At 44.9% G+C, this 8,778-nt stretch overlaps 1 pseudogene; it reads left to right on the top strand.

Annotated features, from left to right (window-relative positions):
• The first annotated feature begins 6,182 nt into the window (after positions 1-6,182).
• LOC127206617 (AKT-interacting protein-like) lies at positions 6,183-7,049 on the top strand (annotated as a pseudogene).
• Positions 7,050-8,778: the final 1,729 nt, after the last annotated feature.

The following is an 8,778-nucleotide window of genomic DNA, read 5'->3' as shown; positions in this document are numbered from 1 at the left end:
TGCACCACCATGCCTGGCTCAATAAAACATTCTTGTACAAATTATTTTTTGGACATACGTTCTTACTTCTGTTGGATTAATACTTTGAAATTAAGGAGTCATACAAAAGATAGAGTTTGTCTTATAAAAATCAGCCACGTGTTTTCCCAGAGTGTTCAAAGCATTGGATAGTTCCGCCATTATTGTATGAAGGGAGAGACATTTTCACTGCTTTCAGAGGGCCTCCTCTCTGCATGAGTGTGTTTGTTCTAACTGGAGTTTTAGCTGGATGTAGAGACATGTGGTACAGGGGACACTCTCCCTACCACCACTGTCACAACCTTGGGATTCTGAAAGGACCTTAATTGTGTAAGGTATGAGTAAGAGGCTATGAGGCCACACAGCATACTCAAGGCAAAGCAGACCTTAGTGGTAGTGTCACAAAAAGGTGTTAGGTGCAAACAAATCCTCCTGTCTTTACCTTTGATGCTATCGAAAACCAAACCAAATATCATCTGTGGAGAAACACGAGCCTTGGTAAGAGTTAGGAGCTAGAAATGGAGAGGTACTGCCATAAAGAAGAAAGCTGGCATTAAATTTGAGGCCAAGGTATAGAATCAAATATATGTTTTTAAATGTCCATTTATTACTTATCTTAGAATGATGATGTCTCTCATTCCCAAAGAACAACTTATTTTTCCCTCTGAGTGTGTGTGTGTGTGTGTGTGTGTGTGTGTGTGTGTGTGTGTGTGTGTTGGGGAGGGGTGCCCTGTGTGAACTCTATACATGTGAAAGTCAGATGGCTTACAGAAGTCACTTTCCTCCTTCCACCATGGGGGGGGGGGTTGAACTCAGGCTGTCAGATTCAGCAACCAGTGTCCTCACCTGAAAGGCTCCCACCAGCCTCACTGCATTGCCCAGGCTGGTCTCAGAGTCCTGGGCTTATGTGATTCTCCTGCCCTAGTCTTCTGCCTAGCTAGGTCTCCAGGCATGTGCCACCATGGCAAGCTTCAGAGCAGCTTTTAGATAAGAGTTATTGTCATCTTTTCCTGGGTCAGGATTAAAGTTAATCCATCTTATGGTGTTATTACAAAGTCTTGCGTCCTCTGTGTTCTCTTTAATGATAGCGTGGTTTATAAAATGCACATTTGTTGCCTGTGTCCTCCCTTTATGTACATACCCTATGATCAAACATTTGGCCAGGAAACAGATGGTCTTAGAATTGGTCCAGTGTTTATGAGCCTAGCAACCCAAGAGCCTCTTATCTGAAACAGCCCTAGGAATGCAGGAGACCGTAGACAGAGGTTGTATAAACGGTTGCCTTAGGATGTGCTTCCATAAGCAAACCAGTTGAAACCAGTTACAGAATGGCCAAGCTAGAGGATAACTTGGAGGTAATCGAGAGCTTTCTCATAAGGGAGACAGTAAAGCTAAATCCGGGGTGGGTGTGACTGCAGTGCCCCCAGTTCCTAAACAGGTTGCTGCAGCTTGGATTTTAGTTATGATGAGGGAGAAAGACAGTTAAAATTCAAGTGACTTAACTAAAAGGAAGAAGAGTTACTCTTTGTCCTTCTACCCTCCACACCCAAGCTCTCAGTCTCATCCTCAGTGCACCAGCTGCAGCCTCCCTTGCCCTTGGCCACGTCTGCTGGGAATCCCCACAATCCCCTCCCAACCTCCCCGACCCATCTCAACACTGTACCTCAGGCCCCATCTCCAGCAGCCACCACCTCCTGCTCAACCACAAGTCATGCAGCCAGAAAATCAAGTGGGTGTCTTTTTTGTCTGACCACAACAGAGCCTTTTACTGTGTTCAGTGCAAGGTCAGCTCCTTGGTCTAGTCAACAGTTACAGGCCAATAGAACCAGAAAATGTGATGAGAAAAATCTCAGAACATCGGAAGTCTAAGAGAAAAATGTATTAAAACAAGAAGTTTTGTTTTACCTATGCAAAAGAAAAATATTCGCTGTGTTAGTGTGTTTGCTTGTTTTCTATAACAAAAATCAGAGTAAGAGAGCGATTCCCTTGCCTTACAACATGTACATGCATCAAAAGTACCAACTTCTCTTTGCCCAACCCTCTTTTCCTTTGCTTAACTTGTTTTTAAACTGATATATAAAGTAATGATTAAATGTACATGCTAGTGGGGTGTTATATAATATAATGGTTTAATAAATTCATGCATCATTAAATGCTGGATTCAGTTAAGTTAAACACCTTTTAAAATAAAGATGCTATTCACTTAAAAAAAAAGAGAGAAGAAGCAGAAGTGGAAGCTGAAGGAGAAAGAGGAAGAGGAGGAAAAGGAGGAAGAGAAAGAGGAAGAAGAGGTGGAGGAGGAGGAAGAAGAGGAAGAAGGAGGAGGAGAGGAAGAAGAAGAAGAAGAAGAAGAAGAAGAAGAAGAAGAAGAAGAAGAAGAAGAAGAAGAAGAAGAAGAAGAAGAAGCACCCTAAGGCAGCTGGGAAAATGAGCAGACAAGTGTGGCTGATGCAGCCCATGGCTTTGGGCCGCATGCCTATGGCTCCGTTCAGACATTTCCTCTTGGTTGGTCTCCCGGCTCAGCATTCTTTCAATATTCAACTCATACTTGAGCCTGCTACTTGACATGCCTAACTCATACAATCCATTCTTCCTGGGCATCCATCTCGAAACCCCTCCCTCCTTGTCCCAGCCCTGTCCCACAGGAGCTGAATCCTCCCATCACTTTAGCAGCCCCTCACCCACAGGCCCTGTTTCAGCATGTCTCCCTATCACCATTTCTGTCTTTGTCTCTTTGGATCCAACTTAGGAAGGACCAGAGACATCCTTCTCACGTGACATTAAGAAGTAACACTGCCGCTGAGCTGTAGAACCCAGAACACACTGCATCTAAGGCTTAGGGAGCACTGCAGAAGATGAGACTGAGGGAACATCAAGGAAGATTGATGGGAAAGAATGCATGTGCTGGAAGATGGAGAGACACACGACAAAAGGACGTCTTCTGGATATGACATGGCCATTGCACACATGGACTCACTGTAGCTGTGGTCCCCCGCACAAGATCCGGCCCTATCAGTAATTCCTCACGGACAGAGCTGCAACTCTTGAGGCCCCACACCTCCTGGGGGACAACAGGCAATTCATAGTTGCTGGGAAAGAGGATATAATTGTCTCCAGTGCTATAGCCACTGAAATGCTGTTGTTTATCCAGTAATTAAACCCCTACCCAGGCTCACACAAACAACCCCAACCAAACTCAGTGGGCCACAAGCACAGATGACTTGCAAGTGGGAGAGAAGGGTTTCAAAGAATAAATAGAAAGAGAGGAAGGAAGGGAAGAAAGAAGTAATGGAAGGAGAGAAAGAGAAAGGAAGGAAGAAAGGAAAGAGGGGGAGAGAGAGAGGGAGGAAGGGGAGCGCATGGTTCAAGGGAACACTAGCACATGAAATGTCTGTGTGCTGCCTGCCTGGTGTGGCTGGACTCACTGGCCAGAGGTAATGGTAGGAGATGGCACTGCAGATTTGCATTCCCTGACAGCAGTGAAAATGACGGATGCTGGAGCAGAAGACAGTACCAATTGCCCTTTAGAGGAAACAGAGGTGGGTATGAACATTGAGAAGGGTTCCTGATGGTGACAGTCCCAGGCTCACCGGGAACGAAATCCGAGAGAAGTGTAATCGGTACACAGGCACTGGCTGGCATTCCCTTCAGCTCTCTGAGGAAGACCACGGAGCCAGCCAAAGTGACCACATGGCTCTTCCTGCAGGCCCTTCCCAGAGGGATGTGGAGCCATGTACGGGGTGATTCAATGCTTGAGAAACACCCAGCCTGAGCTTGTGAGGTTCTGGCTCTGAGTAATGCTGACATAGAGGGCTCTGAGGTAGCCATGGAAACGTACCACTGGCATCTCCAGCCATAGGAAACTAGCCAGACAAGCCAACAACTGCTATGCTCTGAATCCAGCATTTGCTGGTATTTCCTCTAAGGGCTGGTGCTATAGCTCAGCGGCACACTGTTTGTTTAGCCTGTGCAGAGCCCTGAATTCCACCCCAGAACTGTAGGAAAACATGATGGAGTGAAACAAAGCACAAAGCCACTCCTCTGACATTTTCCCAGGTTCTGTCTTGGCCCCCGAGGAAAGCCTCATCAATTCTTCCCCAGGGAACACCGCGCTGAGTTATGCAGAGGCTGTTTTTCCATTGAAGCTCCTATTTCTCTTTCTCCACAGTTTGTTTTCACCTAGTTTTCTGTTGCTGCATACCGAAGCACCACAAATCGCAGAGGTTTAACACTAAACCCACCCGACCTCCCACAGTTTCTACAGGCCGAAAGGTCAGGCAGGAGTTAGCGGGGGTCTTCTGATGCAGGTATTACAAGCTGGAATCAGGAGTACCTCTAGATAAAGAGACAGACATGGTCAATAGGTGAGCTGTGGTTTATAAGGTAAAATGGGAATTTCCCGTGGTGTGTGTGTGTGTGTGTGTGTGTGTGTGTGTGTGTGTGTGTGTGTGTGTGTGTAATTTTGATTGGGCATGTTAATTAGGTAAGCTGAATTTAATTGCTGGTCGTCAATACTTTGATCGCTGGACCTTGGTAGCCAGCCTCAGGTTAAGGAAGTGGCCAAATAAGGGAACAGACCTTGGGGGCTAGCTTTAGGAATGTAAGCTAAAGGTTTAGCAAGGCAGAGGGAAGGGGGGTGGGGCGGGGAAGGGCTTGAGCTGGCCAGATTCCCTTCTCAGAATCTCATCACAATGAGCAGTAGTTTAAATTGAGTTCGGCAGTCCCACCTAACCAAGGAAGGAGGAATCTGAGCTCAAGACCCCTGAAACACCGGGATTGTTGAGGGAAGATCCCAACAGCAAAGAGCTATGTCGTCAGGTGGCCCCAGAAGTCTTTGTAAGGGTCTTTATGCATAACCAAGGACTGGGCTGCACCTGATTAGGAGAAAGACCAGCAGATTGAACAGAGGGTGGATACCAAGGGAGTGATCGTCTCTAGACCAGCCCTACTACAGCCCAGAAGCAACACTGGCAAGTTCCACAGGACAGCTGGCTTGTGATTGGGTCCTAGCCAATTAGAGGGACCTGAGAAATACTGTGAACTTCTCCATTGATCCTTCTACCAAAGCATAGGCCAGTCTGCACAACTCCAAAGAGGCTGTAGCGTGACTCAGCTGTCCACCAGAACAAAATCAGTTCGTAAACTTGATGGAGTAATGAATTAAGCTAACTAGAAAAAAAAAACTTTAAGGACAACACAAGTAGTAAACATCAAACCCTTACCCGGCCCTGATCTACCCAATGGACAGGACATTCACCACAATTATGTGGAGAGCAGCGACTAACTGACATAAACTTGGGTGCCCCATATTTGACAACCTCCCCTTGGTGAGGAAGCCTGGTGACATTCAAAGAAGGAATAAGCAGGCTACCAAGATGAGACTTGATAGTCTATGACCATATAGAGGGGGAGGAGGTCCCCCTCGGTCATAGACCTAGGGGAGGGGAACAGGGTAAAAACAGGAGGGAGGGAGGAATGGGAGGATACAAGTGATGAGATAACAATTGAGTTATAGTCTGAATAAATTAATTAAATATTTTTAAAAAAGAAAAAAAAACCCTAAGGTTTGGACCTGCACATTCATTCTTCAAACACATACAGAGTAGTCATCAAGATAGACCACGTTTGGTGTGCCATAAAATAATTCTCAATAAAATGTTTAATTACTAAGTGTTTGTTGACCATAAAACTATATTAGAATTCATAACTGTAAGACATATGTGAAATAACCAAATATTTGAAATTTAAATAATTTCCTGTTAAGTAATATGAGTCAAAGTAGAAAAGACAAAAAAAAAAACCTAGAAAATGCTTTAAGTGTAAGGACAATAAAAATACTGCATAGTGAGGCTGGCAGGCTGATCAGGGCTGGAGAAGGGAGTTTTAAAAACAACCATCTTATTTTTCTAACCTAGACAAGCAGCTGGAATCCAAAGGAACTAGAACAAAACAAGCCCTAAGGAGCAGAAGTCAGTCTAATAGTGGAAAATCCAAGCCAAAATCTGTTTTTAAAAAATTAATAAAATTAGCAGCAGGGGCCGGGCTGCAGTGTGGCCGAAGATGCTGTCGGGCTGAGGTGGTGCTCGGCTGCCTGGTATCGAGAATGGCTGAGATCAGAAGAGCTTGGTGGTGACAGGGCACTGAAGCTCTCTGCAGTACGCGTTATGAACCCTTTGTGGAGCATGTCTGTGCATAAACGGGCTGAAGATGAAGAGAGAACATTAGCAGAGGATGTGGAGGCCAGTCCCTCCACGAACTGCACCAAACAAACAAACAAAAACCAAAAACCCCAGCCGCCTTCTATTCCCGAAAACGCTCTGCCCAAAAACCCAACCTACATTTCCTGCCCCAGGAATGCAGTCAATAAATGACACCCAAGCTTCTTAGGGACCCTGCTACCTAGAAGATAGGCTTCCTGCAGAATTTAGGTTGGTAGCGAAGCAGCTTCCGGGAGTCTTGTCTATGAACAGCCATGTTATCGTGTGGCTTGTGTGTGGTTATTTATTAGTGTGGCTTGGAGTCATATTTTATACGGCACGGGCTGTATGAAATGACACATTCAAGTTTATGGTGTATATTCCTGATTGCTATCCAGATGGTGATTGTCCATGCCTGCTGTTTGATATGCCCGTCTTTTACCTGGTGGTTGATCCCGCCTCAGGTGAACTGGATGTGAAGAGAGCGTTTGCAAAGTGGAGGCAGGATCATAATCACCTAGGGCAGGTGTTAATGTGTGCAAGGCAAGTGCTCTACAAGATCGACACAAGCAGCCCCCTAAACCCAGAGGCCGCAGTGCTGCAGGAAAGACATTCAGCTTTTTAAAAGTAAAGCGGTTGACAGTGTTAAAGCATGTATTGCTCTGTTTGACCATCCAAAGATAGAAGACCCCCCTATGCAATTAGCTTTTCTCCACGGAAGCCTTCCGCACGTGATGAGAGCAGAGAGAAGATGCTGACAATAAAAGTGTTCGTGTTGCTGGCCTGTCATGGATACAACCTTTCACTAAAGAAGAGAGAGCAGTAGCAACCTAAGAAATGGTGGATGTGATGCACCATGCGTTTTCCTGCCGGACTCTGGCCTACGTAGAACTGACTAATGACTAAGGGCCGCCTGAACCACAGGAACAGTGACTGGCTCAGCATTTGTACGCCTGGGTTCTAACAGCAGGTTATGGAGCCCTCAGCGAGTCATGCGCTACTTCTGTCTGATGTGTCAGGCTGGATCTAGCTCAGTACTCCAATTATTGGGGGCCTTGAGGCTTAAGTGTTTTTCTGAATATGGTAGAGGTAAGTTGTGTCTACGTAAACTAACCGAGCAGAGAGAACCGAGTACTGTGGACTGGGTTGCAGTCGCTGGCTTCAGCTGTCTGTATGCTGTTAGGCCATGGAGAAGGGTGTAGAGCACTCCAGAGCGCAGCACTTTCAAGTAGAAGGCTGGCTTTCCGGCCTCCGCCTGCTGACGTGCTGTAACCGTCTATCTCAGAAGCATTAGGAAAGCAGGCAGAATCAGGATGTTTGTTCACAAGGTTTTTGAGGCAAATCACTGTATTTTTATGGCAGGAAAAAGAAAAAACAGTGTTCAGACGGTTTCTAATGACGTCAAGTATTTAAATAGTGAGTGACCGATTTGTTAGAGATGAAATAAACCAATAATTTCTCCAAGATTGTCAGATACAAATGGACTGGTCCTGGTAAATGTGACTTTTACTGTATAATTCTCATAATTATTTTTATTGTGTATACTTTATTATTTTTTAATAGAAAGGGGGATATGTAGTGGATATAAATATGTTTTTGTTTTGGTCCCAAGTGTGGGATAGGTATTGGATGTAAATATTTTTTCGTTTTGATCCCAAGTATGAGATGGGGAACATATTTGAGAGAACAGGTGATGGTTATCCACTTAGAAATCGAACCACTTAATGGAGGGGCTTGGCTGTTGCCAGATATAGATATACCCAAAACAGGAGGCTGGGGTTTTTTTGGGTCTTGGTATTGTTTGGCTGTTCATTGCTCCACTTCAAGATGCTCCTAGAGAGAACCACTCCGGGTTGTGGCTGTGTTCCAGGTTCCAGCAGCAACTTTGGTAGATTTGCTGGTCTGCTGAAATCCTGCCGACTACACCAGGGGAATCGCTCCCAGGAACTGAATTCAAAAAGGTCTACTTCCCCTATTCCCATAAACCTCCTTTCTCTCCTATCTAGGGTAGGTGGGTTGGAAGGGAGGTATAAGCATTTAAAAACCCCAAATAAAGTAGGTTTGGAAAAGGTGAAGCCTACAATTAATAAAGACATATGTGTAGATAATCAATAGCTGTATAATGGAACTATGCACTAATAAAAACTTGAATTCTCAAAAAAATTAATAAAATTGATAAATCTCTAGCAAGGCTAATTGAGAAAATATTAACATCTTCTTAAAATTTTATTCATTATTACAGTGTGCTACACATGTGTATGTGTGTGAGAGGGAGTGAGTATGTGTACGTGTGTGTACACACACCTGTGGGGGGGTGGTACGTGTGAATACAAGGACGCCATGACACACATGTGGAAGACAGAGGACCAGTGGAGTGGGTTCTCCTTCACTCTTATGTGGGCTCCGTGGATCAAAGCCTTTGCCTGCTGAGCCATCTTCTTAATCAAAATTTAAAATACAGCATGCGGAGATCCTGAAGACACGAATAACAATGTAGTGAAAGTCTAACAAGTACCTTTCCAGCTGTAAATGTGATATTAGAGGAACCAGCCAAATCTCTTGG

The sequence above is a fragment of the Acomys russatus genome, chromosome 23 (genome assembly GCF_903995435.1).
Source record: "Acomys russatus chromosome 23, mAcoRus1.1, whole genome shotgun sequence".
NCBI lineage: Eukaryota > Metazoa > Chordata > Mammalia > Rodentia > Muridae > Acomys > Acomys russatus.
Note: the sequence above shows the minus strand (reverse complement) of the source record. Positions and strands in the feature narration are given on the sequence as shown.